This window comes from Oryctolagus cuniculus, chromosome 5 (assembly GCF_964237555.1).
Source record: "Oryctolagus cuniculus chromosome 5, mOryCun1.1, whole genome shotgun sequence".
Classification (NCBI taxonomy): domain Eukaryota; kingdom Metazoa; phylum Chordata; class Mammalia; order Lagomorpha; family Leporidae; genus Oryctolagus; species Oryctolagus cuniculus.
The window spans coordinates 40765969-40788228 of NC_091436.1; positions in this window are offsets into that span (position 1 = coordinate 40765969).

Here is a 22260-nt window from a genome sequence, read left to right on the forward strand (position 1 = left end):
GCTGTGAAGTCACTAAGAATGTGTTCAAAGACATACACGGAATTTAAATTTTGTTGAGGATATGAATTAAAGATTAAATTCTGCGAAGATCAGGAACAACCATTCTCACAAAAAGAAGCACCACCTGTGTACAAACCAGGAACACCAGACCCTGAATTATTGGCTCCTCCTAGTACTACTAATGGCTTCTTTGTTGGTTTCAAACATCACTGTATTTCCCCAAGCCTTCAGGGCACTTAAGCTATGAGAACAGATGAAAACATCACAGAGCATTGCCAAATGTGCTACTAAAGTTAATTGAAAGAGAAGGGTATGCACTGGATCAAATTTTAAATATTTATGAAATGGAATCTATTATAAGCACATACTTATGAGGTCGTGCATCTCAAGGCACAAAGAACAAAAAAACATGATCTAAGGCTGCAGAAGATCACAAACTTTGATAACTCTCATTCTACCACTTCATGGTAATCCACAAGCAGCAATCCTTGCACCTCCCACTTTGAGAAGTATCGAGCAGTCCTTTACAAAGTAAATAGCCATATTTCCATATTTAAACCATTTAATATATATAAAATGTCCTATTATTTTATCAGGTTCTAGTTTTTCTTCAATATGTCACTGACAACATTTTTAAATGTTGTATGTCTGTTCCTTCTTCCCCACAGACAACACCACCTTTCAGTGGTATGATTTTGCAGAGGCTAGTCATTTTAGGAATGGTAATGCTGAGTGATGATAAATGAAATGCACACTATATCATCTTTTTTCCTTCCTGTTGTCTTTCATAGATTGATTATTATAATTCATTCCATTTTTTTCTCATGTTATTTGGTATATTCTATATTTGATAGTTACAATAAAGAGATTCTTATAAGAATTGATTATTTTATTTGTTTGAAAGAGAGAGACAACCATGCAGACAAAGAGAAATTTCCAATCAGCTGGTTTACTACCCAAACCCCCGCATATGGGATGCCTGCATCTACCATGCCATCATCGCCCACCTCTAATGAGATTTTATTTTATTTTAAAGGTTTATTTATTTGTTTGACAGGCAAATTTGCAGATAGAGAAAGAGACAAAGAGAAAGAGAGAGCTTCCATCTGTTTGTTCGCTACTGAGAGTGGCCACAATGGCCAAGCCAAGAGCCTTGAATTTCATCCAGGTCTGCCACGTGAGTGCAGGGACATGAGGACTGGGGCCATCTTCTGCTGCTTTCCCAAATTCATGAGCAGGGATCTGGATCAGAACAGTAGCATCTGAAACCAAACCAGCACCCTTATGGGATGCCAACTTCACAGGACACGGTTTAACCCTTGTGCCACTATACCAGCCCTTTTATGAGATTTAAATCAGACATATTAGCTTTCCTTTTTTTGATGTATTATCTTTCTTATCTCTCTATTACTATTTAAAAATCAGATGATGGGGCCTGCACTGTGGCAAAACTGGTTATGCCACTGTCTGCAGCACTGCCATCCCATATGGACCCTGGTTTGAGTCCCAGCTGCTCCACTTCTGAGCCAGCTCCCTGCTGATGCACCTGGAAAAGCAGGAGAGGATGGTCCAAGTGCTTGGGTCCTTGCACACACTTGGGAGACCCAGATGAATCTCCTGGCTCCTTGTTTCAGTCTGGCCTAGCCCTGGCCATTGCACCCATGTGGGGAGTGAACTATGAGATGGAAGACTTCTCTCTCTCTGCCTCTGCTTCACCCTCTCCATAACTTTGCCTTTGGAATAAATAGATAAATGGTTTTTCAAAAAATAAAAATAAAAATCAGATGCTAGCTCTTTGCCCAACCAAGGTATTCTAATTCCATCTTGATTTCTCCTTTCCCCTTTCTAAAGACAAACACACACACATGCACAAACACAACACATTAAACATACCAATGAGTTGTGCTTGCTTTACCTGTCTTCCATAAGCCCCAGATAAAACTTTTTAAACACTTCCCCTTTCTCCTCCTCAATCTACACTAAACTCAGTTTTTGCTCAAATGATTTTTAGTTCTGTGGATAGTATCCAACTCACCATGTTTCAACTAATCATTTTTTAACTTTATAACAGTGCATTCAATAGAGACGCTACTTTGAGTTTTGAATTTTGGACTTTCTTGGCTAGCAATATATGCTACAGCATGTTTTCATAATACTGGGGAGTGTCGGCAGTGATAGGTTCCTTCACCATCCCTATAATGAGGGTGAACAGCTGACATTGCACAGTATGTTATGTTGCTAAATGCTGATATTCGGTAGATTAAAGTTTATTAAACTCCTTTGTGACTTGCAATATTTTCAACTTATGATAAGTATGTATGGAAATGAACCCATCATAAGTTGAACAACATGCGTACTTTTGGTTGTATCTAGTATTCAATCCCAACATATTTCTTTGCTTCAAGACTCCATATTTAACATTTTTGTTTATAGTTCAAGGCAGTGAGATACCATTATTCATAAAGACGTAGCTGTATGGTGATTTATTCATATACTCTATGGTAGACTCTATTTTTTTTCAACCATTAAACTTTTTCCAATGTAGAATATGGTTCAGGATTATACGTAAACACAGCTTTTTCTTACTGTGAAAGAAGAATATCTTTTAGGAGTGGACATAAGATTCATGGTTTGCAGGCCTTTTGCTTTCAAGATGCTACCCCTTCTCTTCTATATTAACCTTTAACAAAAGAAAAGTCTGTGGACACTCAGATTGCATTTCCTTTGTTACACATTTTTCTTCTTTCAGTCTGAGTGCTTATAGACCCTCTCTTTAACATTTTATCATGAGATTCTTAGGTATATGCATTTACACATCAATCATACTTGAACATTATTAAGTTCTCTTAGGTCTCTTCATCTTAAGAAAATTTTCTGTGATCACTTTAATTATTGTCTCTTCTCTGTTCTTTTTTCTCCTTCTACAATACCATTTATTCACATAGTAGTTACCTCCCAAGTTCTGGTAATTGTCATATAGCTATTCATAAAATGTGCTCATTGAGATATTTCTTTCATTTGACCTTCCAGCCACTAATCATCAGCCTATTGTATTGACTAAGATATGCTTAATTAAGATATAAAAGATAAACTAGTTGTTTGACACAATTTAAGTTTATTTTATTTTTTAAAGTTTTTTAAAGCATATTTACTTGAAAGGCAGACACACAGATACAGAGAGAGAGAGAGAGACAGAGAAAGAGAGAGAGAGAGAGAGAGAGAGAGAGAGAGATCTTCCATCAACTGGTTCCCTCCACCAAATGACCACAACAGCTGGAGGGGGTTCAGGCTAAAGTCAGGAGTTCAGAACTCAACTTAGATCACTTACATGGTTAGCAGGGATCCAACTGAAGGGTCCATCCCTTGATTCCTCCCAGCATGTCCATTAGCAGGATGCTGGAAAGGGGATCAGAGCCAGGACTCTACCTCAAGCACTTTGATAAGGGAATATGGGCTTCCCAAGCAGAACCTTCACCACTACATCAAATGCCCACCCTTCAGTATCTTTCTTGATTACATAACATGTAACTAGTAAAGGCTAGAGAGAATCTGTGTTATTCAATAATCATTTTTTATATAGATCTGTCACCTTCAACATGGGTCTGCTTCTCAGATAACCCTGAACACCTATTTCTAGCTGATAGAGGACAGAGAATGAAGGATCACCATTGGAAATCTATTAATTAGTTCTGGAATTCCATTTATTCACATTCCATTAGCAAACACGCAATGGCATAAGGATTCATAACTGGCAAGGATGCCGGGGGATGTAATCTACCTATGTGCTCAAAAAAGGGGGGTGTGTGTGAAGCACTCCTTCCTTCTTTCAGTTAATTTTTTTGGCTATCAAATTATATTTTTCTTTTGTTATTTTCTTTGTTTAGGGGCATCGTAGAATTTATCTGATGTTTTTTTTTTTTTTTTTTTTTTTACCTTCAAAAAGACTTCCTAAGAAGTACTTGAATCTCCTTGAGGCTTCTGTTTATTTCAAATTACATTCTGTCTCCTCAGGAACTCAGTTTTGATTGGCATATGTTTTATGTGTTCTGACTAATTTTCATCTCCTGGCTACTTGGATCCTTTGGTATGTTCTTGTTTTCATTTCAGTTATCTGCTCAGTGGACCTCAGGGGTAGCTGCAAAGTACCAAAGTAATGAAAGTAGCATGAACACTGGAAGACAAGGAGACTTTTCTTTTGGTCTACAAGTGGTATAGAAATCCTTGCTAAAATACATGTCAGGGAGCTGGTATTAAGCGTTATAGTTAAGACAACCACACACATCAGGGTACATGGGTTCAATTCCCTTCTCCAACTCCTGACTCCAGCTTCCTGCTAATGTAAACCCTGGGAGGCAGTGGTTATGGCTGCAATTCTGCCACCTATGTGGGAGTTCATGGCCCCTAACTTCAGCCCTGGTCCACCCCAGCCATTGTGGGCATTTGGGGAGTACAGTAGCAGATGGGAGCTTTCTCTGTGCATGTCGGGAATTGGAGAGGGCCTTTCTGTGTGTTTCTCTGCCTACAAAATAAAATTAAAAAAAAAAAAAAAACATTTGTCAGTCTCAGCAAGGCTTGGATAGATGGAGGAAGTCTGAGAATGGTAACATCCCCTTTCTTTTGTTAATTTTTTTCTTTTCCTCTTTGGAAACCAATGAAACCAAGGTCCACATAACATGTGAGTCTTCCATTGGGCTTTCACTGGACACTGGACACAAGGGACCCAGTGACAAGCTAGCCCAAGACTCCTGTGGTGGTCTTGCACACTAATCTCACTAGAAGGGGAGAAACCAAGTCCTCCTTTCCATTCCTTCCCTGCCTCAATCCCAGCAGCCATTTGTCTCAGGACAGGATGGAGAGGGTACTGGAAGGGAAGAGCATCTACTTTAGGCTACTGTTTTCTTAGATTCTCCTGTTCTGAATCTACACATTTTTCCCCAGCAGAAAAGCTTCAGTGTTAATCTTTTACACTATGTCTGTCTCTCTCTTATTGTTTAATAAAAAAAAATAAATGAACAAAACTAAGAAACAAAAGAATCTGTATGTCAAAAGAAATGGATGGGATAGGCACTTTGGCTCATCATCCCGTTTCAGAGTGCCTGTGATGGAATCCCAACTCCGCTTTCCATCCAGCTTCCTGTTAAAGCATTTGGGAAACAGCAGATGAATATCCAAGAGTCTGAGTTCCTGACACTTCTGTGGGAGACCCAAGCGCAGCTGCTAGTTCCTAGATTCAGCTTCACTCATCCTCAGATTTCACAGGCGGTAGGGAATGAATCAGTGTATGGAAGATCTGCTTCAATTTCTCCCTCTTTGTCATTCTGCCTTTCAATTAAATAAATAAAAGTTTAAAAAAAATAAATAAGTAGTTTCATCCACCACAAGTATGAGCACTAATATAAACAATATGCCTGTTGAAGACCTATCTGCTCCACTTCCAATCCAGCTCCCTGTTAATGTACCTGGACAGGCACTAGAAGATGCCCCAAGCACTTGGACCCCTGGTACCCATGTGAGAGACCTTGATGGAGCTCTGGGCTCCTGGCTTCAGTCTGGGTCAGTCCCAGCAGTAGTAGCCATTTAAAGAGTAAAAAGGCAAATGGAAGATTTATTTCTCTCTCTATCACTCCCTCTCTCTCTGTCACTCTGCCTTTCAAATAAATAGATAGATAGATAGATAGATAGATAATAGTTTTTAAAAAGATTCGAATATATTTACTTTAGTGAATAGCTATGATTTCAATGTAATTGACATTAACTCCAGGTACAGAACCTATACAGTTTTTCTTTCTTTAAAGTTGGTGAACACATTAAACAAGGCTTCTAAAATTCCATTTTCGCCACCATTTTTTAAAACAAACAAATAAATGAAAGGTCAATTAAAGTGCTTGACTTAGAACTTCTAAATAAGTGTCAATTCAAATTAATGAGATTTTATTCTAAAAAAAATAGCTCTATGATACAATAATATCCACATATACACATATTGGATTTTAGTAGCTTTTCTTTCCTAGATCTACTTATGCTAATTATTTTAGAATAATCCTGAATAACAAAGGCATTTTCTGTTCCCTATGATTTTAATAATCACTCACTATAATTAAAGTGGCTTTAAAATACATTATTTGCCCTGGAACAGAGGAAAATGCTTAGAAAGAACTAAAAGTGTTATTATTTTGACTTGGAAAACAATTACCCTTTTGCTCCCTTCACAACTTGCTCTAACTTCCAAAGCAAGGTTTGATAATTTGGGAAAAAGACAAGCAATGAAAGGAATTCTAGGAAACTACCTCTTTTTACCATCAATTCAAAATTTCACTTTTAAAGGCCAAGTGACAACTGTATTTATAATTCAAAAAATTTGTAATTTCTAACAATGATTCCACACTGTATAACAGCCAGGCCACTTGTCTTCCTCAGAAAGCTGGCCATAATTGAATTACCTTTCAAATTATACAGTATTATTATTTGATGGTACTAAAATACTCTAACTGTGAGTGTTAATTTGGACAAACTACCATTGTCCTTGGCACTGCTGAAAACACAAATAATAAATTATACCTTGGAAAACCAGATTTGAATTTGAAAATATGTCCAGTATCACTCTTTACTCTATGTAGGATAAACTATACCTGTGGTTACTACTTAAAAATATGACTGTTTACACCTAATACATTTTCTAAACAGGGAACTTTATGTGCAAACAGGCTAGTTACCTATAATTATGAGAACATTGTACATGTGTGAATCCTGCTTCTTAAAAAATAATTTAAGGAGGATTCTGGGATGATGATCAAGTAGGAAGTTAGGGATCTATCTCCCCAGCTAGCAAACTAGTACTCTGGCAGTATCTCTTGATGCAACTAGTCTTACAAATTCTAGAAGACTCCTGAGTAAAATATTCTTAGTTTTGGTCAATTTTACCTCTTAGCACAGGAGCAGTTACCCATCCCCTATACCCAGCTCCATGGTAGGCAGATACGCATTTGTTCCCAGAGCAATTTGAATGCAGCTCTCAAGAAACAGGATGGGCATAAAAGACCTTGCCCAAATCCCAAGATGTATGCTCTGATTGCTGACCCTGACCTCAGAGGTGCAAAGAAGCAGTCAGTCACTGTAGCTGAAATTCCCCTATTGCTGAAAGCACCAACCGAAGTGACTCCCAGTGGATTAAAGGGCCAATACTCCTTTTCTTCATTCACTTTTCTCATTTTCTATCATTGGGAGCTACCCTTTAAAGAGTGTGCATTCAAAATCAACTGGGAAAATATGTCCCACACATGTCTGGAGAATAGCACAGGTTCAGAAAAGACCGAAGAAGACCTTGAGTTTATACTGCAGACAGATCATTGGCACAGACCATCTACAACACTCAAAAAAAAAAAAAATTTTTTTTCAAAAACAGTCACTAAAAAAACCAAGCACAGCAAAAAAAAGTTATCTCATACCCTGGTTTATCACATTATTGGATTCAGATGCAAGTTTTTAAACAAAAACACTGCATGACATACAAAGAAATGAGAAATTATGACCCATTAAAAGAAAAAATTAACAAATAGGAACTTTCTTTCCAATGAACCAAAGGCAGATCAATTGAACGAGTTTAAAACAACTGTCTTAAATATTTCCTAAGAACTTACAATGCTAGCAAAGTAAAATATATGTGTGTGTTGTGTGCATATAGAAATATATAGCATCAGCATTGTGGCGTAACAGGTAAAGCCACCATCTGTGGCACCAGCATCCCTTTCTGGCATTAGTTCAAGTCCCGGCTGATCCATTTCCAATCCAGCTTTCTGCTAATGTGCCTGGGAAGGCAGAGGAGGATGGCCCAGGTGCTTGGGCCCCTGCACCCACATGGGAGACCTGGAGGAAGCTCCTGACTCCTGGCTTCCAATGCGCCTAGCTCCAGCAGTTGCGGCCATTTGGAGAGAATCCATGGATGGAAGATTCTCTCTCTCTGTCTCTCTCTCTGTCTCTCTCTCTCTCTCTCTCTCTCTGTCTCTCTGTGTATTCTGTCTTTTAAGCAAGTAAATATATCCTTAAATATATATATATATACACACACACACACACACACACACACATACATATATACATGCAAATTGAAAACTTGAAAAGAACCCAAAAGGAAATTCTGGAGTTCCAAAAAAAATACAGTAGTTGAAAGAAAAATTTACTAGAGAGATTCAAAGGCAGATTTGAGTTGCAAACTTGAAGACAGAAGAATAAAAATTATTGAGTATGAGGAATAGAAAGTTATTGAATGAAAATAAACACAGGAACACAGGCCAAGGGAGCTGTGGGACACCACCCAGCAGACCAATGTTTTCTTTGCGGAAGTATAAAGAGAAGAAAAAGGGAAAGAGAAGGGAGGATATGTGATGAAATAGCTAAAACCCTCCTCAAAAATATCCACAGTGAGGTAAGACCAACCTTGTTACAAACAAAGACAAAGACAGAAACTTGAAAGGCGCAAGAGAGGAGTGACTCATTCCCATAGGATCTGTAGTACGGTCATAAGCAGATTTCTCATCAGGAACTTTGAAGGACAGAGGGAAGGTGCTGTTAAATATGAGTGCAGAAAGAATAGTCAAAACCATAGAGATGGAGAGAATGGTGATTTCAGAGTCTGGGAGAGGACGGAAGGGGTATGATTTATCAATGGGTAATGTCAGTTTTACAAGATGAAGACTTAGGGAGGCACATGGTGGTGATAATAGCCCAACATAACGAATGTGTTTAATACTACTGAGCTATATACTTTTAAATGGTTAAGAATGCAAATTTTACATTAGGTTCATTTTATCGCAAGTTCCAAAAAAAGACTTAAGAAAAAAATAAGTAGTAGATAGTCATGCTCCCATTTTATATTTGAAGAACAATACCTATTTTGCACCAGATACAGGGGATATTGAAACTCATTAGGTCTACAGGACAGGCAAAGTTCAGTGGAGGAACAGATTTATCCATAGACTACTGCAGTCTGATATGATGTGTTATAAAGGAGGTATACTCATGATGTGATGACAGCTACATTAAATAAGATTACACAAGGGCCTATAATGAAAGAAATCCAAAGTTTCTGTGGTTTAAAATAATGAACACTTCTTTCTTACTCTCAGTGGTCGCAGGCTGGAGTTGCTAATTTGGCAGCTCACTTCCAAGAAGTGAAGACTGGGACTCGCTTTTCCCAATAGCTCTACTATCTTCAACACAAAGCTTCTGAGATCTCCCTAAGGGAATTTGTTTTTTTGTGTTTTTTTTTTTGTTTTTTTTTTTTTTTTAATATTTGTTTACTTGAAAGTCAGGGTTACAGAGAGATAGCAAGAGAAAAACAGAGAAAGAGACATCTTCCAGGCATTGGTTCACTCCCCAGATGGCCACAATGGCCAAGGCTTGGCCAGGGCTGGGCCAGGCCAAAGCTAGGAGCCAGGAGTTTCTTCCAGGTCTCCCACATGGGTCGCAGGGGCCCAAGCACTCATACCAATTTCTGCTGATTTCCCAGGCCATTAGCAGGGAGCTGGATCAGAATTGGAGCAGCTGGAACATGAATCAGCACCCATTTGGGATACCGGTATTGCAGACAGAAGCTTTACCCACTATGCCATGACACTAGCCCCAGAATTTTTTTTTTTTAAGATCTCAACATTTGCATTTCTTTTTCTTTTTAACTTTTATTTAATGAATATAAATTTCCAAAGTACGGCTTATGGATTACAATGGCTTCCCCCCCATAATGTCCCTCCCACCCGCAACCCTCCCCTTTCCCACTCCCTCTCCCCTTCCATTCACATGAGGACTCATTTTCGATTCTCTTTATATACAGAAGATCAGTTTAGCATACATTAAGTAAAGATTTCAACAGTTTGCTCCCACACAAACATAAACTGAAAAATAATAGATGATTTTTTAAATGATGATGAAATCAGATCAGACCTATTGTCATGTTTAATCCCAGTGAGAGTCAAGTTGGGAATTGATAATTTCTTCTTTTTTTTTTTTTACAGAAGATCAGTTTAGTGTACATTAAGTAAAGATTTCAACAGTTTGCACCCCCATAGAAACACAAAGCGAAATATACTGTTTGAGTACTCATTATAGCATTAAGTCTCAATGTACAGCACATTAAGGACAGAGATCCTACATGAGGAATAAGTGCACAGTGACTCCTGTTGTTGACTTTACAAATTGACATTCCTGTTTATGGCATCAGTAATCTCCCTATGCACCAGTCATGAGTTTCCAAGGCTATGGAAGCCCTCTGAGTTCTCCAACTCTTATCTTGTTTAGACAAGGTCATAGTCAAAGTGGAGGTTCTCTCCTCCCTTCAGAGAAAGGTACCTCCTTCTTTGAAGACCTGTTCTTTCCACTGGGATCTCACTCACAGAGATCTTTCATTTAGGGTTTTGTGGGTTTTTTTTGTTGGTTTGTTTTTTTTTTTTTTTTTTTTTTGTTTTTTTTTTTTTTGCCAGAGTGTCTTGGCTTTCCATGCCTGAAATACTCTCATGGGCTTTTCAGCCAGATCCGAATGCCTTTAGGGCAGATTCTGAGGCCAGAGTGCTGTTTAGGACATCCGCCATTCTATGAGTCTGCTGAGTATCTCGCTTCCCATGTTGGATCACTCTCCCCTTGATTTATTCTATCAGTTAGTATTAGCAGGTACTAGACTTGTTTATGTGCTTCCTTTGACTCTTAGTCCTTTCATTATGATCAATTGTGAACTGAAATTGATCACTTTAAAAAAAAAAAAAAAACATTTATTTGGGGCCAGCACCGTGGCTCACTTGGTTAATCCTCTGCCTGCAGCACCGGCATCCCATATGGGCACCAGGTTCTAGTCCCGGCTGCTCCTCTTCCAGTCCAGCTCTCTGCTGTGGCCCAGGAGGGCAGTGGAGGATGGCCCAGATGCTTGGGCCCCTGCACCCACATGGGAGACCAGGAGGAAGCACCTAGCTCCTGGCTTCGGACCAGTGTAGCGCCGGCCATGGCAGCCATTTGGAGAGTGAACCAACGGAAGGAAGACTTTTCTGTCTGTCTCTCCCTCTCACTGTCTGTAACTCTACCTTTAAAATAAATAAATTATTTAAAAAAAAAAAACATTTATTTATTGGGGCCAGCACTGTGGTGTAGTAGGCTAAGCCTCCACCTGCAGCACATGCATCCCATATGGATGCCAGTTCTTGTCCCATCTGCTCCTCTTCCAATATGCCTCTCCACTATGGCCTGGGAAAGCAGTAGAAGATGAGCCAGGTGCTTGGGCACCTGCACCTGCATGGGAGATTTGGAAGAAGCTCCTATCTCCTGGCTTTGGATCAGTGCAGCTCCAGCCATTGAGGCCATCTAGGGAGTAAACCAATGGATGGAAGGTCTTTCTCTCCATCTCTCCCTTTCTCTGTTTGAGAATTTATTTATTTGAAAGGCAGAGTTACCAAGAGAGGAAGAGATGGGGAGAGATATTTTCCATCTGCTGGTTCACTCCCTAGATGGCCGCAACGGCTAGGGCTAGGCCAGGCCAAAGCTTCATCCTGGTCTCCCATGTGAGTGGCAGAGCCCCAGGCACTTGGGCCAACCTCTACTGCTTTCCCAGGTGAGTAGTAGGGAGCTGGATTGTAAGTAAAGTAGCCAGAACACAAACTGGCACCCATAAGGGCAGGCAGCAATTTTATCTGCTACCCACAATGTCAGCTCCTCTAAGAGAATCCTTAACACCAGCCATTGGAAAGTGAAAAGTGGTTTGGATGATCACAACTGGGAGGAATTTATGATCCAAACCTGAAAATGTATGTTTCCTCATAGCTACACCTGTAGCCTTAACTATGAACTTCATCAAGGGATTCAGTTGCCCTTGATTTTACTCAGTGCTCAAATGCCTCCGAAGGGAAATAAGGTAGCTCAAATGGATGGTGAACAGATACATATATCCTGAATAAAGAATTGTAATCATATACCAAGCTACTCCTCCATGTCATTTGATATTTTTCATGTGACAATGTCGAGAATTTTGTCTAAGTCACCTATTTAACAAGAGAAGCTAAAAATATTTTATTTTATTTTTATGTGATATGATGCTAGTAGTCCATTTTTAATTAAAATATGCCTAGGAAGAAAGAAGTGCACAACTCTAATTTGCTAGTTTTCCTCTCTGACAGAAATGACTCTTCAATTAATGTCTATTGTCAGGATCTCTGTCCTTAGATACAGAACCTGAGTTCCAGCTATGACCTGGATATCTGCTTTATTATCACACAGGCACCTCACGTTCAACATACTCAACATTGAGATACATGGAATATGGTTAATTCAGTTTCTAGTCGCATCCTAAATCTGCTGGAGGACATATATGAGATATTTTCTATCAATCATCTTTATTTACATTTTAATGAGAAAGCCTAAATATAAAAAGCTAAATTCAGATCTCTGAATGGCTTATATGCAATTAGGTCATTCCACTGCATTAAACAATCCATATATAACAACAATAACACTGAGAGTAGATGTAGTAAGAACAATATTAGAAGATATCTACTATTTTTATTACTGCATTAAGCACTGTGTTAAAAATTTTACATTAATGAACTTAAAGAATGTTCACAATAGAAAAGTGCTATCATTATCTCCAACTTACACATGAGGAAAAGTAGACTCAAATTACTTCATAGAAAATACATGGGTTTAGGACACAAGACCTGACTGAATCAAGACCTTTGTGAAACTGTGCTCTGCTGTCCTTCCAACCTAACGCAAATTGTGGTTGTTGAAGCTGAGGTTGAAAATGCTTTGAACATCATTAAAGAGAAATGTATCACAAATACCAAATTCCCTTCTAGAACGGTCCAGTGAAATCATGAGCTTTTGGACACAGGCTGGTTCCTCTCTGGCTCTCGGAACATCTGTAACACATGTGTCCAGCATCACTCCCCCTTTCCTCAAGTGATGGAACCTCTCCTTGCCTAGAAGAGCTGCCTGTCTCCCATTCCAGGGCTTGCGATTAGGAGCCTAATCAAAGGGCCACACCTATCCCAGGACAGAATATACATGTAACCACATTGCAGGCATGTGTGTTGATTAGCTAGTTGGCTGGTTTGCTGAGAGGAGAATTGATATTGGCAGAGAGGTAACCAGCAAGGAAAAACTGATCTGCCAGTCCCTCCCTTCAGCCTCACCTGTGCTGCTGAAACTGGGGCCCCTAGTCTCACTTCCCATGCATCAGAAAGCTGCCATTTCTGTGGTTTCCCCACTTAACATCTGGTGCTGGATAAAAGCAACTAATATGGCTGCCACTAGCTCATATTAAGGGTATTATAATAAAATTACCATGGCTCACACACCTACTTTCTTTCTTTATTTTTATTTATGTATTTGAAAGTCAGAGCTACACAGAGAGAAGAGGCAGAGAGAGAAAGAGAGAGAAAGGTCTTCCATCTGTTGTTTCACTCCCTAATTGGCCGCAATAGCCGGAGATGTGCAGAGCAGAAGCCAGGAGCCAGGAGATTCTTCTGGATCTGCCGCATGGGTGCAGGGGCCCAAGGACTTTGGCCATCTTCTACTGCTCTCCCAGGCCATAGTTGAGAGCTAGATCGGAAGTGGAGCAGCCGGGTCTTGAACCAGCACCCATATGGGATGCCAGCATTGCAGGTGGCAGCTTTACCTGCTATGCCACAGCACCAGCCCCTCACACACCTACTTTCATCATGCACCTGATGTCATGGGATTTCTGAGTTTTCCAAAAAGGGCAAGGAAATGGATGGAATTCAAAACTTGCTCCAAAATTCTGCCACTTTTGAATATTTAATTAATACATGCCCCAGACTCTACCTCCTACGCTTTCCATTCATGTGAAGGGATGGACCTAAACCTTGCAAGAGCAGCTCTCTTGAGCATACCTGCACTCCTTCCTCTGTGCTTTCACTTTGCATATAAATATCTCACTTTTCTACTGATTCTTGCAGACATCTTGTCCTCAAATTCTTCTCTTGCACTGGGAACCAGAACCTGTACCCAGCCACTCCACACAGAATAGAAGAGTGATTACCAGAGTCTGGGGTTGGTGGAAGGAGAATGGAGGCATGCTGGTCAAAGGATACAAAGGCTTGATTAGACAAGAGGATTCGGTTTCTGAAATGCATTGCCCAGAATGGGGATCACAATTAATAATTATATAATATAGACTATAAAACTGCTAAGTGCAGATTTTAAATGTTCTTATACCACAAAATAAAAAAGACAGATATGTGATGTGATGGATATGCTAATTAGCTTGATTTAATCAGTACATAATATAGGGGCTGGCATTGTAGCATAGCAGGTAAAGCTGCCTCCTGGGATGCCAGCATCCCATATGTACCATTTCCTATCCTGGCTTCTCCACTTCTGACCCAGCTCCTGGCTAATGGCCTATGAAAAGCAGCAGAGGATGGCCCAAAGTGTTTTGGTCCCTACTATCCATGCGGGAGACCAGAAAAAAGCTCCTGGCTGCTGGCTTCAGCCTAGTTCACCCCTGGTCACTGTAGCCATCTGGGGAATGAACCACAGATGAGATATTCTCTCTCCCTCTCTCTCTTTCTCTCTCTCTCTTTCTCTCTCTCCCCTACCCCTCTATCTCTGAAACTCTGACTTTAAAAATAAATAACTTTTAAAAATATATTAAACTGTATCACATAAATATATACAATTATTATTGGCAATTAAAAGCAAAGGTTGACAAAAGTAGGAAAAGATCATACCCTATTTGTGGAGATTTCTAGCTATAAGAATGATACAGGTTGGTGCTGGTGCTGTAGCACAGCAGGTTAAAGCCACAGCCTCCAGTACCGGCATCCCATATGGGCACTGGTTCAAGTACCAGCTGCTCCACTTCTGATCCAGCTCTCTGCTATGGCCTGGGAAAGCAGTAGAAGATGGCCCAAGTCCTTGGACCCCTGCACCCACGTGGGAGACCCAGAAAAAGTTCCTGGCTCCTGGCTTTGGATCAGCTCAGCTCTGGCCATTGCGGTCATTTGGGGAGTGAACCAGTGGATGGAAGACCTCTCTCTCTCTCTCTGGCTCTACCTCGCTCTGTAACTCTGTCTTTCAAATAAATAAAATAAATCTTAAAAAAAAAAAGAAGAAGAATACAGGTTTGAAGCTTACCTACAAACTACCAAGGATGTCTTCATGGCCACGTAGACAAAATGTGTGAAGGATCAAAGTTAACACAAAGAAAACAGATATGAGAGAGAGAGAGAGAGAGAGAGAGAGAGAGAGAGAGAAGGAAAGAGATTTCTAGTATTATTTGGACTTAAGTTTCCAGCCATGCCTAAACCTGGAAACTCCTGTAATTTTTACTTGAGGCCATGTATTTTTGCTTTTGTTAAACTAGTTAAGATTGGAATTCTGTCACTTCCAACTTGGAGAGGCCTGCCAAATATGCTTTGGAAAAATAGGTATCTTTAGTGGAGTACATCAGATAGATGGAATTACATTGTATTGCTTTCCAAATGAATCCATCATAGGTTCCCAAACACTGGTATTAGTCACAGGCCCTCTTGAGATCGTCCTAAGACACGTTGCTTACAGTGTGTTGCAGACAAGGTACCCACAACCCTTTACAACATTTCCCGATTTGGGGCTTCTTGACAGGAGAAGAGGAAAAGGAGACGTGGGGATAACCTGTGCTGATTACTTGAATTTGACTTAAATTCTTCATCCAGCTTTTCCACTGAATATGTTAGTTTGACTAACATATTCAACTTAATATGTAAGACATAAGGGGCATGAGCAAAACATTCACCAAAGAGAGAAATTGATCAGCTTCTCTTATAATATAAATGCAAAATAAAGCATTGCCGTTTTTTAGTTGTGAAACTCGAAAAAATGTACAGCAATTCCAGTGCTAGTTTCAAAGTACCTTGTAGCTCTCTTCCTTTTTCCTACATGGTGTATTTATATTTTGTGGCAACTATTGATTAGGCAAAGCCATGTGACTTGTGGTGACTAATGGGATTGTGAACATAAGAGATATTTTTCACTTCCAGGGGATAATGTTTTGGGTGGGATTCCAGACACAAAATGACACAGAGCAGCAGTTCATCAAGCTCACAAAACACAGGCAGTTTGAGAAAGATATAAGCCTAAGTTGTTTAAGCTCACTGCAGTTTAGAGTTGTTACTGTGTATGACATAACCAGTCCTCCCTTTAAAAATGTGTAAAATATTATATATGCATATATTACATATATGTATATGTATACAAGGTATATTGAAACAGTACATTTACATAACTTTAAGTGGCAGGCTATACTTTGGTGGGATATCCTAACAGCTCATTAAAATTTGTATTTTATTTTATTTTATTTATTCTTCTCCTCACACTATATCCTAATGTGAAAGGCATAAAATAAAAATAACATATTAGCATCATTTAGAAACATTCTTTTTCCCAGGGAGAAACCAATTTACTTTAATGAAGTTACAGTATTTTAAATATACTCGAGTGCAGGTCCTAAATTATGATGCCAGTCGCCTCCTCTTATTGACTGACATCAGCTACCCTTCCTATTGCTCAGTTTCCTCTTCTAAAAAGTGGGATTCACAAAATTACCAAAATTAGTTGGACAGAATAAACATATTAGGAATGTCAGCCATTACGGTGATCATCAAAAGAAGTAAAAACATAGTACCTACATCGTATGATCATTTGCACAATCATACGAGCTAATAATCTATGTAAAACCTGGCACATGTTTAGGCAAGTACTCTATAAATGTCTACTATTATTATCACTCATGTTTAAGACTCCCATCTGGCATCCAAAGAATAAACAACAAATGAGGATCTGCCTCTCTGTGAAGACCCAGTTAACACATAGCTGGGGAAATAATCCGTTCTGGTTTTTGCTCCGATGCTTGCTTCTCCTACTGGGCTTGAGTGTGTACGTTAAGGCCAACCCTGAACATAGCAGCCCTAGACAGATTGCTTGGCTGAGCTGTGCCAAGATGAGGGGGATGTACACTGGGGTTCTTGTGTGAGCCTGATTTTGTTTGAGCCTGGTATCTCCCAACATAGACCTAATTTTCCATCTAGGAAATACTGATATCCTGCCTTCCTCGTGATAAGGCTAAGTGAGAAGTCTGCAGTCCTCAAATATAATTTTTCTGCATGGATTATCTTGCTTGCTTTTTTCATTGAAGCCATCAAGAAAAAAAGAATTCAGCCACGATCATTTTATTCCCTTCCACTTCGAGGTGATGCAGGTTGATAGACTACAATAACCCCTAAGGAGGATCATTTCCGAAATGCAAGAGTGCAGGTGTTTTGCTTCTTTTCTACATGGACACTTTTTCCTTTCCAATGCTTTTCTCCAGAGACGACAACACAGTGCAGAACCCAGGAACTGGAAAACCACAGCTAATGTTTACAGTGCACATTTATTAAAAGGTGTTGATAGCTAATTGCATGGCATCACCCACTTAAACCCATCGCAAATATTATGAATCTGAGGAATGTTTCCCCGGCCTAGATTTTTACTAGCTTCTCAAAAGAATAGGGTCCTACAGGAGATGGCACATTTGTGGCTTCCTCCCCTGCAACTAGGAGACAGGATGTGGTTTAGCAGTTAAGGGGTTGCAGTGAGTCAGCTATGGAGACAAATGTTTCCATGGTGACCTTCCCCATTCATTCAGTGGGAAGCCTCCTGATGCCCGTGAGGATTAATGACAGGGCATTAAAACTGATAATCATAATGAAGAGAGCTGAGAGTGGGGATACCCAACCTGACATTTATGAAGAAGTAGGTTGCAGGAATCTAGCCAATGCGCAGAGGAAGAAAATATTGAGCTACAGGGAGAGAAAATCCATTTCTTCTTTCTTTTATAGAATAGCTTTCCTGCCAGAATAGAACCTAGTACTGACAGGCTTGTATAGTGTCCCCTCTGGGAATTCTCTTGGTATTGTGACATGGGATGGGGTAGAAATAAATAACCCAAAGAAGTGACTCACTGGAGGTCAAAAGAACCGGGAGGGGACGGACATCCTGGAAGGTGCACAGGACTCGACTCCACTCAGTTGTCTTATTTTGTTGTTGGTGGTGGTGGTGGTATATTTAAATGCCATCAAATGTTCCCTAGGAAAACCTTTCAGGAAAAGTCTTTACTGAGAAGCTACTCTTTTTCTGCAGCTTCATGTCACCACTTTTGTCCCTTCAGGGAAAAAACATTCTTTTCACATGTGCTAATAGCAACATTTCATTTCAGTGGATGGAGAGGCAGACATTGCACACACTGACAAAATGAAACATTAGGAGCCTACAGTCTAACTCAGAAGCTGATCCGGGCAAACCACAGTCCCAGAGCAGGGTACAGATGCTCTCAGACTCACAGAGGACTGTGCTGTGTGATGGAGTTAGTTGTTTGCATGGTTATCTCCTTTATTAAATTTCAGTGTTCCGTGGAGCAGAACCCTCATCTTATCCTTCGCTGGCATTGCCAGCTCCACCCCCAGCAAACACGTATATCACCATCCACAGGCACACAAACATACCTCCACACACAGAGACACAGATCTAGCATCCTGCTGTACACACCACCACATTACTACATTGTGATTAAATGAGTGGATTTGATCAGCAATATAAAAAGCTCGAATGAGGCAATTAAGCACTTGTATATGAGGGTTTAGAAATCTATAGAGTCAAATTATAGTGGTTTTTAAAACTGTGTAACACTGCTTTGCTTTTTTAAATGCCTCGACAAGTGGATTTGACACAAATACAATAATGCCTGAGAGGCAGTAAACGAAAAAACTGCGTGGAAAATAATCAAGAGACTCTCCAGGCAGCTGGACCATTCAGATTGATTAAATAATGGCTACAGAATGCTGATGGCTGGACCCACCGTGCCATTTATTAATCCATCCAATATTTATTGAGCACCAACTTTAATAGCTATTTGCTCTGTGCCAAACACTGTCCTAAATGTTTATGCATATTAACTTATTTAATCTCCTCTAAACACTATTATTAAAATGCCTATCTTTCAGGCAAGTAAGCTGAAGTAGAAGCAATTTAAGTAACTTGCCTAAATTCACCTTGACAATAGGAGGTGGAGTTGGAAGTTGAACCGAGCAGTCTGGCTCCAGATCACAAGCTCTTAAGAACTATGTGGTAATGCCAACCCTGGGCTAGGAGTTAGGGATATAACAATAATCAAGGGGTACGTACTTCTTTGTTTTCATAAAGCTGAGAGTTTCAAGAGGACAGATGCCAAACACAGCCAACTACAATCACAAGTGGCAAGTGGTATAAGAGCCAAAGAACAAGTCAGTGCAAATTACCCCAACCTAGTCATCATTCAGAAAAGACCCAGAACGTGAAAGAGGTGAGTGCCATTTTCCTGGTGACTTCATTACCTAGTAGCCTTTACTGATGAGATCTAAATGTTGAATCGCTTTCAGGACGGAAGTTTTCCAAATGCTTCCTAAGATCACTGAACTTTGAGAGACATCCCTTTTGGAGGTGTGTCCCAAGGAATGAAGCTAACATTAGACAAGACAGGGACTATCACACCACACAGAAACTGTTGAAACTCTTGACATTGATGGTGGTGTTGTGACATGGGATGGTGTTTCCCTGAAGGCTGAAGTGTAGGGGTGGACATTTCAGAGGATAGCAGAGCTGATAGCAGATACTGGACAAGCTCTGCCTGGGTTACAGAGCATGCCATGGAGATGAGAAACTTTGGGGAGTGAGTCCCTCTCAAAGTCATTCGAAATCTTGGACACTCATTAAGTAACATTCATTAAATATCTTTGCTTATAAAGTAATAGTGAATACATATTAAGAACTTTTTATGTACCAAGCTCTAAGACTAGTAGAGAAAAACAAGTATTTTTACTATGATGTCTGGAAACTCCAAGTTTCCTTCAAGACTTGATATTTGAGTCCACTGAAATGAACTGGCAACAGATTACCAGGGAAAAGCCACAACAGACACTCGTGAGCATAGTTTTGTGTGACACAGGAGTCTTCAGATTTAGAACTCTGAGACCCAGGGTGAATTATCCATTTTTATACTTTGCTTCAATGAAGCATGGATAGCAATGGAGAAACATGATCAGACACACAGGGAATGAGCTAATGGTAACAGCCTGAAGGGAAACTCAGCAAGGCCAGTCTGTTCAGATTCTTCTTGAATTTTCTGCACCCCATCCTCTCCATTCCAGATGGAGCAGGAACCTTTCTGGAATGCAATGCTTTATGACATACAATCCAACAAAATAGGCCAGAGAATTTGTTTATAGCCCTCTTTCACAGAAAGACAGGGAAATTTGGAGTAATATATTTCAGTTTGTGATGGCTTTGGGGAAAAGGATTTCTGATTGCTATGATCTGTCCTAGGGAAGGAGAATTCTAGTTTCTATGGCTTCCCTCTGGGGAAAATCTGGGGTAAAAGAACAGGAAAACAGAGGAAAATCAGATGGAAACTTGGCCCTGAGTGCTTCATTTTCAAGTATCATTTTCAAGCCCCACCATTGTTGTTCTGACCCAAGTCATGACATGAAAGAGCTGGGATGGGATCCTAAGCCTTACTTGTTCCAAAGCCAGTTGTTATAGTAACTATAGTTTGGATCCCAAATTCTTGCTGGTGATTGCAAATGAGGCAAAGTTCATTATCAGTTCACAAGGAGGATCCAAGAACTAGGGACACAAAGGATCTGAGTGGAGAACTTGACCAAGGATCATCATATAATCGCTGAATTAATTTGTCACACTCAATGCAACTTATGCCACTGAGCAAGGGGAGATAATCAAATCTGTGGGCACACATTGAGAACAAAATACAAGATGTTTTTCTCCCTTCAGAGTATATATGAATTACAAGTATTGATTGATTAGCTTCTTTCCTTCAACATGAATTATGCCAAGATATCCAGCGACAGGGCAAAAGGGGCCACCAGCAAAAGAGCTAAAAACTGGGGAGAAACACATTTTAAAATGTCAGTGAAGTGGGTAAACAGAAGACTCAAGAAGGCAGACATGTGAGTAAATACTGCAAGTCAGGAGTTTGAGAAGCCCCACCGCAGCTTCTGAATGATCAACAGTGATGCAGGGGGACAGGCAAAATGTGTGATCAAGGAGGCAGCATGAGACTGTCAGATGAGCAACAGAAATGTAGATAAAGCACAGAGGAGGCAAAGTAAACTAGTGTGACCTGCAGCCTGTTCTCCTGTCCCTGATGTGTCAGTTCCTTCTTTCCCTGATGAGAATGAATAAGCTCCAGCAGGGCGGCGGCACACGTGCTAAGGGCGGGGTGGGGGCGGGGAGTGACCAGGAGTGGAGCTAGGGGTAGGGGCAGGAGAGGCTACCAGGGAGTTGACCTAAAGTACTGGTCAGAGTATAAAAGGGGTCCTGAGATGGGCATTTCGTACAGTGGTTAAGACACCCCGAAGGACTACCACATCCCTCAAGGTTCCTAGGTTCGCATTCCACCTCTGCTTCCTGCCAATGCACACCCTGAGAGGCAGGTGATGGCTCTAGTACTTGAGCACCTGCCGCCCACGTGGAAGACGCGGATGGAGTTCCAGACTCTCAGTTTTGGACTGGCCCAGCCCTGACTGTTGCAGGCATTTGGGGAGTGAACGAACAGATGGAAGATTCTCTCTCTCTCAAATAAGCTTTAAAATTTTAAAGCTAAAGTTAAGCTTTAGCTAAATAAAATTTAAAGTACTTTATTCCAGAATGAATGAATAAATTAATTAATTAATTAATTAATAAGGTCTGGGGTCTTGGGTTTCTAACAAGTCTACCTTAGCAGGATGAAGCATTCTAGTTGAAAATAACATTTATTTTAAGGAACTATAGGACTGAAAAAGTGCTCTTAAGTATTTTGAGGTGAAAAGATTCTCATTTGTGAGCCACAGAACTTTAAAACTTTCTAGGACTTCCCTCCTGCAGCTTTGCCACTGCCCTGGGACGTGCTTTCTGCATCCTCCCCTGGCTATCACCAACTGCATACTCTGCAAACGAATCAAAATGTGGCACTTGTGGGCACCATGGGAAGCTTATATTACTTCAGTCACCAGTGTTTAAAGGCAAGTTGTGTGTGCCTTGAATTATACCTTCATATTTGACCATAGTTACTTTGGGGCAAGCTGAATAGTCTATCATGCATCACAGCTAAGACTGTTAAATATTGGAGAAAAGGATACTAACATCTTTCATAAAAAAGATGGCAAAGGTTAAATAAATATATTTTCTATTCCAGGCACAAATCTACATAATTATGCC